Source organism: Equus przewalskii, chromosome 16 (genome assembly GCF_037783145.1).
Source record: "Equus przewalskii isolate Varuska chromosome 16, EquPr2, whole genome shotgun sequence".
In the NCBI taxonomy this organism is placed as follows: domain Eukaryota; kingdom Metazoa; phylum Chordata; class Mammalia; order Perissodactyla; family Equidae; genus Equus; species Equus przewalskii.
The window spans coordinates 10455926-10465146 of record NC_091846.1 but is presented as its reverse complement, the minus strand read 5'-3'; the positions used below and the strand labels follow the sequence as shown (position 1 = coordinate 10465146).

Below are 9221 nucleotides of genomic sequence, written 5' to 3'. Positions count from 1 at the left end.
ACAACAAAACATCAAACAGCCCAATCAAAAAATGGGCTGGAGACATGAACAGACATTTCTCCAAAGAAGATATACTGATGGCCAATAGGCACATGAAAAGATGCTCATCATCGCTGATCATCAGGGAAATGCAAATCAAAACTACACTAAGATATCACCTTACACCCATTAGAAGGACTAAAATATCTAAAACTAATAGTAACAAATGTTGGAGAGGTTGCAGAGAAAAAGGAACCCTCATACACTGCTGGTGGGAATGCAAACTGGTGCAGCCACTATGGAAAACAGTACGGAGATTCCTCAAAAAATTAAAAATAGAACTACCATACGATCCAGCCATCCCACTACTGGGTATTTATCCAAAGAGCTTGAAGTCAGCAATCCCAAAAGTCCTATGCACCCCAATGTTCATTGCAGCATTATTTACAATAACCAAGACACGGAGGCAACCTAAGTGCCCAGCAACAGACGAATGGATAAAGAAGATGTGGTACATATATACAATGGAATACTACTCAGCTGCAAAACAGAACAAAATCATTCCATTTGCAATAACATGGATGGACCTTGAGGGAATTATGTTAAGTGAAATAAGCCAGCGAGAGAAGGATAATCTGTGTATGACTCCACTCATATGAGGAATTTAAAATTATGGACTAAGAACAGTTTAGTAGATACCAGGGGAAAGGTGGGGTGGGGGTGGGCACAAAGAGTGAAGTGGTGCACCTACAACATGACTGACAAACATTAATGTACAGCTGAAATTTCACAAGATTGTAACCTATCATTAACTCAATAAAAAAAAAAAAAGTAGTGTACATCACTTCCATCCACATGTGTCTGGCTATAACACATTCACATGACCCAGCTCTGACCAGAGGGCTATCTGGGAAATGTGGTTTTGGTGTGGGCCCAGGAAGAAAAGCAAGCAACACATCTTTAGCCTTTATCTTTGAGCCCCTCTGCCATGACTCGTTGTTCTTCCTTTGCTCACTAGGTATATGGTAGAGGGAAGAGATTCAGATGCTTGGTTCAGAGACCCTGGATTTTTTCCTACTTTTGTCTCAATGAATTTGAAGTCCAGTCTTGGTATAGGCTGCCATCTTACTCTGCTTCATCTCCACTGACTAGCCAAGAATTGGCCTCTACCTGCGTTGCTGGACTTCTGCTTCCAAGGAGACTGGTGGTCCTAAGCCAGCCCTGAAATAAAAGAAGTGATTGCGGGATCAAAGCAAATACACTGCAAAAGAAAATCCCATGTCCTCTGATGAGGCTTTTCCAATGACAATTCCAACTCCAGGGAAGGCTATTGCATAGTGAATGCCAATGAGTAGGGCAGGCAGCCATCAACAGGATCCCTGGAGGATACTCGCCCCTCCTAAACTTCTACCTGAGTATCAGTGCACAGGAATATGGGCCCCTTGTTGCCAGATCTTCACATTTTTCAAGAAAAGTCAGAAATCTGGATTTTTATTTGAAAACATAATTTTTAACGACTCAAAGTATCTGTGGGCCAAGTTCAACCAACAGGCTAACCATCTTCTATCTCTAGCTTAGATTCTGTAACATGACTCCAGGGACTCTGACCCCTGGCCATTACGCTCCTCATAGAGGTCAGAGGAGCTCAGGCTTTGGCACTTCCTGAATAGCCAACATTATAAGGATGGAGGGAACTGGGGCAGGGGGAAATGCACCCCAATAAGCACCTCTGATAAACCTGACCTTGAAACAAGTTACCAGATGCTGGATGATGCCCAAAAGTGCTAGAAACAAGATGCTTCTTCTAGCTGCCTGCAGTCTAGAGCATTCCAGGTTAGGCCGGAGATTGGGTATGAAGAATCTCTTCCTCAGGGGCACCGCTATGTCTCATTACCTCCTGGATCTCAGCATGCTATTGCCGAGCTCTGCCCCACATCCAAGTTCTAGCATACCCCACTTTATTCTGTAAAACAATGCAACTCTGAGTCATTGTGGTCTCAGTAAGTACTTACACTTAGAGAAGGTGACCTTTACAGAAACAAGTTACAGAAAGCCAATAATGATTTTTTTCCATGTGATATTTATTGCATCTCTGATATCCAAGCTTGCAATTTTGACTTTTCTACCTCCAGCTTAAATCTCAGTTGAAAACACCTTCTTATCAGATCTGAGAAGGGATTTACCAACATGGAAAAGGGAAAGACTTGAAATAACTTTAATATTGAACTGGCAATAAATGTATTGGTATTAACTCAGGAACTTTCACTACATGTATACACAGATAGATATAGAAATAGCTATAGATGTTGTATATGTGTGTATATTAATATTTTCAGCTCCATCTGTTGACGGAGCCTAGAAGCAATGACAGCCCAGTAGCAATGAGCATGCTGAGTACTCAAATCAAACTTGGTTTTTAAATGTCATCCTTCACTAAAAGGAACCAGAACTCCTCAGAGAAATAGCTGATTCCATCACTGGGTCAGGAAGGGCACAACTTTTTTTGCCAGAAAATACAAAAATGCTCAAAGAATTACAAGAACAAAAAGAATAAGACCAGCTTGAAGGGGCCCCCACTGGCCAAATCCAGAACAATTTGAGCATCTAAATATATAATGGGCATCACTGTCTAGCAGCTGCAGAGACCCCACACAAGTGCTGCCAATGCCCTGGTGGAGAAGTTGAGGCCAATACTGAATTTGTAAAGTAAACTAGGTGAAAAATACTTTAGCAATGCAAAGAATTGTGTTGTCTGTGAAAGAGCCATTGGTAGGAAGGGTCATCCAACAGTCTTTTCAACAAGTAAATTCCCTTCTGAATATGTGCCAGCCATACCCTACAGGTCTGCAGGCACAGTAAGTGTTGGTAGAGAGCCATATGCTCTCGGACTTTTTAATACTATGGGGCAAGATTATGAAATTACGACCTCTCACCAGTCCACAAACAGAAGCATCCCTAGTCTGTTTTTCAGTGCCCTCTGTCTTCATGCAAAAATATGAAAAGTGGGTACTTGTGACACCACTGTCCAAAGACTCCTTTCTTGCCTGTTGGGACCAACATGACCCCAGATGATCCCTCTACTACTGAGACACTTGCTAAAAACAAACAAAAACCTGTCATCCTGAAGACTGCTGAAAAGCAGGCCCATGGCCTAAAGGCTATCAAGAGTATGGAGTGCTTTGCACTCATCCAGCAAGGTCTGAAGAGTGCATTTGACAAAATGCTATTCATTAGTTGCCCTGTAGCCTCCAGAACAGAAGAGTGACAGGTGTACGCTGCCATGAACATCCCTCCAGAGCCCTTTCTGGTCCAACGGTGTTGGCATGCTACTAAAAGCAATGTGTACATCAAACTGAAGATTAAAAATTAAAACTCACTTTTGCAATGATGACAAATGTCCTGCACCCACCCATGTGTACTCTTGTTGAGACAAGGCCCCCTTCCCTTCTTACTTCAATTTAAATACTAGTTAATGTTGAGTAACTGTGCATTGTAAGAGAAGTGATCAGTACTGATTTTTGTTTTGTTTACTTTGAAATTTTGTTTGTTTAAAAGGAAGGCACACTTGTGGTGACTCCATGATAGATAAATTCTTGACTCAAATTGTTGAAAATGCTTCCTGGTTATACTACGGAGAGTAATTTGGGACATATTAGTGGGCTTTTTTTGTTTTTGCTTTTCCCTTTGAGGGGATGTATGAAGCATTTTTTATTTGGTCTTGTTTTTTAATTAACCAGTGGACAGCCCTTGGCAGAGGAGGCTGGATTGATTGCTCATTCCACTGCCTCGATCTAATTTGGAAACCATATTCCCCATCTGGTGCTATTAAGAAGCAGCATAGTCAATGTCTCATTTAATAACATATTCTTTTTTGAAAGTTGCCTTCTCTCTCCACTCTTCAGTGGGTCCAGTATTTGAGGAAACTTAGGAAAGTGGATGAAACTTTCATGCCCCTCTTTTCTAGGATGTACCAAAAATGTGACTACGACTTTCAAGGAAATTTGTTTGCCATTTGCTATTTTTTAAGTTATTTTCTAACTTCTTTCGCTGGTAAATGAAGAAAAGTACTGCACCTTTTCAAGTTGTCCAAATGGATTGAGTTCACAACTACCTCCCTGTTTTGAAATACGCACACAATATGGGATTACAACCCATTTAATAAAATAGGACCCCTAACTCCATATTAATATAAATAACAAATACAAAAGGGAGAAGGGAAACTTTTACTTAAAATAGAATGCCAACCAAAATGTGTAGAAGGAATGATGAAAATAATCACCACTTGGCAAGCATCACAGCAGCAAGTGATGCAGGAGTTGTCAACAGATGTGAGGTTTGGAGGATGGAGGTTTGAGCAACAGGATAATTTCTGAACATCTCTCAGCAAAACACTGATCAAATACAGAGTGGGAAATGCTGGCTTTACTTGGGGCTGGGAGACACTAACTTGCCCAGGTGATCATGATTAATATCTTATTGGGACCAGTCAACGTCGTGTGCTTCCTGACACAATGCATTGAGAAGAGCATCACTTCTGTGCTCTTTCTGCCAAAAATACGTGGCTTGAGTCTGATCAGGAGGAAGCATAGGACCAACCCAGATTGGCGGTCATGCTACAGACAGCCTGTATTCTTTAAGCTTTTCAAGGACATGAGGATGGGAAAAGACTGATAAACTGTTCCAGATTGAAGGAAATTGATGTGACATGACCACTAAATACAACACATTTTCTTAGATAGGATGCTGGACTAGAAAGGAAAATAAGAGACTGGTGGGACAGTTGGTGAAATCTGAATGGGGTTATGGACTGGATGGTAATGTTGTACCATCTACCATGAAATCTACCGTGTAGATTTCCTGATGTTCAGAGGGTTGCACAGTTAGCAATGTAGGAGAGTATTCTTGTTTGGGAGAAGTACATGCCAAAATATCTCGTGGTAAGAAGGCATCTGGGTAAAAGGAATGAGGAAGTTCACTGTTTTGTTCTTGCAACTTTTCAGTAGGTTTGAAACCATTAAAAACAAAACAAAACGAAAGGCTTGAAGAAAGTAAAGCAAAATGATGTGAAGAGTAGGTGCCCTCTGAGTACTGGGATTATGCCTAATTTTTTTAATGTTTTGTTAAATTTTGCTACACTTTCCAGATATTCTACAATAAACACATATTTTCTAATTGAGGGACATCATAATAAAGTACACAAAGTGTACCACTTGATTTCTTACTTGCATATACTCGCTGGTCGAGACATTGAACATTTCCAACACCATAGCCAGTTCCTTTAGGTGGCTTCCCTGTTTATACTCCACTACCAGAAGTTTCCATTATTCTAACTTCTATCAATTGCTTTTACCAGTTCTTGAATTTCATGTAAATAGAACTATATAATATGTTCTCTTTTGTGTCTGGCTTCTTTTGCTCAAGGTACCTGTGAGAATCATTCATGTTACATCTACCAATAGTTTGCTCCTGTTAATTGCTGTGAAGTATTCCATTGTATGGATATATCACAATGTATCCATTTTCTTCCTGGTGGAAATTTAGATTTTTCCAGTGTGGGGCTATTACAATAAAAGTTCTCTGGACTCTCTTGAATATTTCATTTTGTGGAACTATGCATTTAGGAGAGGAGTTGCTAAGACATGGTGTAGACCAGTGGTCAGCAAACTTTTTCTGTAAAGGGCCGATAAATGCTTTAGGCTTTGCAAGCAACACATTCTGCCATAACTAATCAACTCTGCCATAGAAAATACATAAACAAATGGGTGTGCTTGTGAAACAAAATTTTACTTACAAAAAGAGATGGTGGGCTAGATTTGGCCCATGGCTATAGCTTGCTGAACCCTGGTGCAGATGTTTGGTTTGCTTTAGTAAAAATTGCTGAATCATTTTCCAAAGTGCCTGTCATTTAAAACTCTACGCAATACTTTACAAGAATTCAATAATTGCTTCACATCCTCATCAACACTCAGAATTGTCAGTCTTTTTAGTTTTAGCCATTGTTATAGGTGTGTGGTATATCTAACTGTAGTTGTAATTTGTGATTCCATGATATTAAGATATTGAACACTTAACTATACATGTATTTATTAGCCATTTGAATTTCTGTGAAGTACTCGTTCAAGTATTTTGGACATTTTTGATTGTGTTGTATCTGTCTCAGATTTTTAGGAGACATCCTGGCTATGAATCTGTATTATCTATTCCTGCATAGCAATATTACCCCAAACCTAGTAGCATAAAACGACATCCATTCATTATCTGACAGTTTCTGTGGATCAAGAGTCTGAGCCTGGTTTAGCTGGGCCCTTCCACTTCAGAGTCTCCCACAATGCCACAGTCAAGGCGTTGGTCAGCACTATGGTCTCATTTGTGCTTCAAAGGGGGAGGATTTACTTCCAAGCTTACAGTTGGTAGCATTCAAATCCTTGTGGGCTGTCAGCGTGTGGGCCTCAGCTTCTTGCTGGCTGTTTCCTCAAGGCTGCCCTTACCTCCTCGCCATGTGGGCTTTCTCAACATGACATCTTGTCTCCCAAAGCGAGGAGAGTGTCTCCTCAAGATGTATGTTACAGGACCATGCAACATGATCACATACACTAATCACATGCATCCCATCACCTTTGCTATAGTCCATTGGTTAGAAACAAGCCACAGGTCCCAACAAAACTCAAGGGGTGAGGATTACACAAGGGTGTGAATATCAGGGATTATGGGGACTATTTTAGAGTTTGCCCGCCAGAGTCCTTGTCAGACACATATATCACACATATCTTCTCCCAGTCTGTAACTTGCCTCTTCCTTTTCTTGGTTAGAAAAAAATGGTTTTATTTCAAATAAAATCAAATATCCACTTATTATTATGGATAGTGCTTCTCATGATCTGTTTAGCAATTCATTGCCTACCTAAGATAATGAAGATACTCTCCTATGTTTTCTTCTAGACCAAGGTTTGTCATCGTCGGTAGTATTGACATTGGGGCTGGATAATTCTGTGTTGTGGGGGGCTCTCCTGTGCATTGTAACATGTTTAAAAGCATCCTGGCCTCTGGATTTCAGTAGCGCCTCCTCCCCAGTTGTTACAAGCAAACACCTTGTCAAATGTCTCCTGGGGCCAAAAAGCCCTCAACTGAGAACTAGTTTTTTAGATGCTTTATAGTTTAAGCTTTCAATGGTGTGCCCTCCACCCAAGTTTGTATGGCTGCTTCATATTGTTCCATATGGATATTTCTCTACAACATTGATTGAAAAGACCATCATTTTCCTCATGAATTGCATTTATTGATTCTGTCTTAAATGCCCATATATATATGAATCTACTTTTGGACTCTCTATTCTGTTCAATTTATCTTCATGATAATAAAACACATTATAGTAGGTTTATGGGAAATCTTGAAATCTGGTAAAGTAAATCATCAAACTTTCTCATTAAGATTGGCTTGGTTACTCTAGATCCGTTGCATTTCCATATATAGTTAGAAACAATTTGTCAATTTTTACACACAAAAAAATCTACTGAGATTTTGATTAGAACTGAATCTGCAGATCAATTTGAGATCATTGTACTCCTAACAATATTGAATATTGCAGTAAATGAATTAATAAATCTCTCATTTATTTAGTTTCTTTTTAATATCTCTCAACAAAATTTTATAGTTTTCAGTGTAGAGGTCTTGCAACTATTCATTAAATTTATTTTCAGGCATTTGATATTTTGTGTACTATTGTAAATGACATTTTTCTAATTTTATTTTCCATTGTTTGTTGCTAGTACACAGAAATACAATTAAAATTTTTTCTATCAACTTTATTTCTGGTGATCTTGGTAAATTCACTTATTAGATAAGATACCTAGTAAATTTGTTTGTATTTTCTCTGTATACAATTATTTCATCAGCAAATATAATTTAACTTCTTTATTTCCATTCTTTATACAATTCTGTTTATTTTCCTTGTCATCTTGCCCTGACTAGGATCTCCTAAACAATGTTGAATAGAAGGTAGTGCAAGTTAAAATCCTAGTCTTTTCCCCAAACTTAGAAAATAATTCAATTTGGCAACATCAAGTATTATGACAGCTGTAGATTTTTTGTAGATATTCTTTATTATATTAAGAAATTTGCCTTCTATTTCTAGTTTTCTGAGAATTTTTACTAATTTTCTTGTCTGCTAGTATTATAAAATATTGAAAGAGTTGTGTTAAAATTTTCAGCTTTGACCACGGACTTTTCTATTTGGTTCTTTTGATTTTTGCTGTATATTTTAAGCCTACTATTAGATACATTCCAATTAAGAATGGTTATGTCTTCCTGTTAAATTTCCTCTTTTGTAATCGTGAAATGTTTCCCACTATTCAAGTAATATTTTTGCCTCAAAATTTATTTTGTTGGTATTAATATAGCAAGTTGATTATGTTGATACTATGTTGATTATGTTTCCTTTTATTTAAAGTGTGTTCTTTTAAAAACCATAAAGTTAGTTGTTAATTTTTAACCCAGTAAAACAATCTCTGCTATTTAATAGAAATTTTTAGTCAATTTACATTTAAGATAATTACTGATATGGTTGGATTTAGGTCTATTTGTTTACTCTCTACTTGTCACATCTGTTCTTTGTTATATTTTCTTCCTTTTCCAGTTCCTTTTGCCGTTAATGAAGTATTTTAATGTTCCATTTTCTCTCTTCTACTAGATTTTTAGTTTTGTTTTATTTTTAGTGATGACTCTAGAAATTACATTATGCATTCTTAATTTATTTACATCTACCATAAATTACTACTTTACTTCTTCGTGAATAACTCAAGAAACTTACGACAGTATAACTTCATTTACTCCCTTCTACCCTCTGTACTTTTGCTGTCATATATTTCATTTCTATACAGGCTTTTAATCCTACAAGACACCATTGTTATTGTTGGTTTAAGTAGTCAATGCTCTTTTATATTCAGCCACATTTTCCAGTGTTCCTCATCCCTTTCTTCAGTCCTGTTTCCTTCACAGATTGTTCCTTTCAGCCAGAAGAATTTTCTTTAGTACTTCTTAATTGTAGGTCTGCTGGCAATGATTTATCTAGATCTTTATTTGTTTTCAAGTGTCTATTTTACCTTCATTTCTAATGAATATTTTCACTGGATTAAGAATTCTAGGTTGGTAGGCTTTTTCCTCTCCTTCTTTCTTTCCCTTTAGCACCTTAAACATACTTCATTGTCATGTGGATTCCAGAGTTTCTATTGAAAAGTTTTCTATCAA

At 37.8% G+C, this 9221-nt stretch overlaps 1 pseudogene; it reads left to right on the top strand.

Annotated features, from left to right (window-relative positions):
- Nucleotides 1–1567: 1567 nt before the first annotated feature.
- On the top strand, nt 1568–3263 carry LOC103549466 (cell division control protein 42 homolog; annotated as a pseudogene).
- Nucleotides 3264–9221: the final 5958 nt, after the last annotated feature.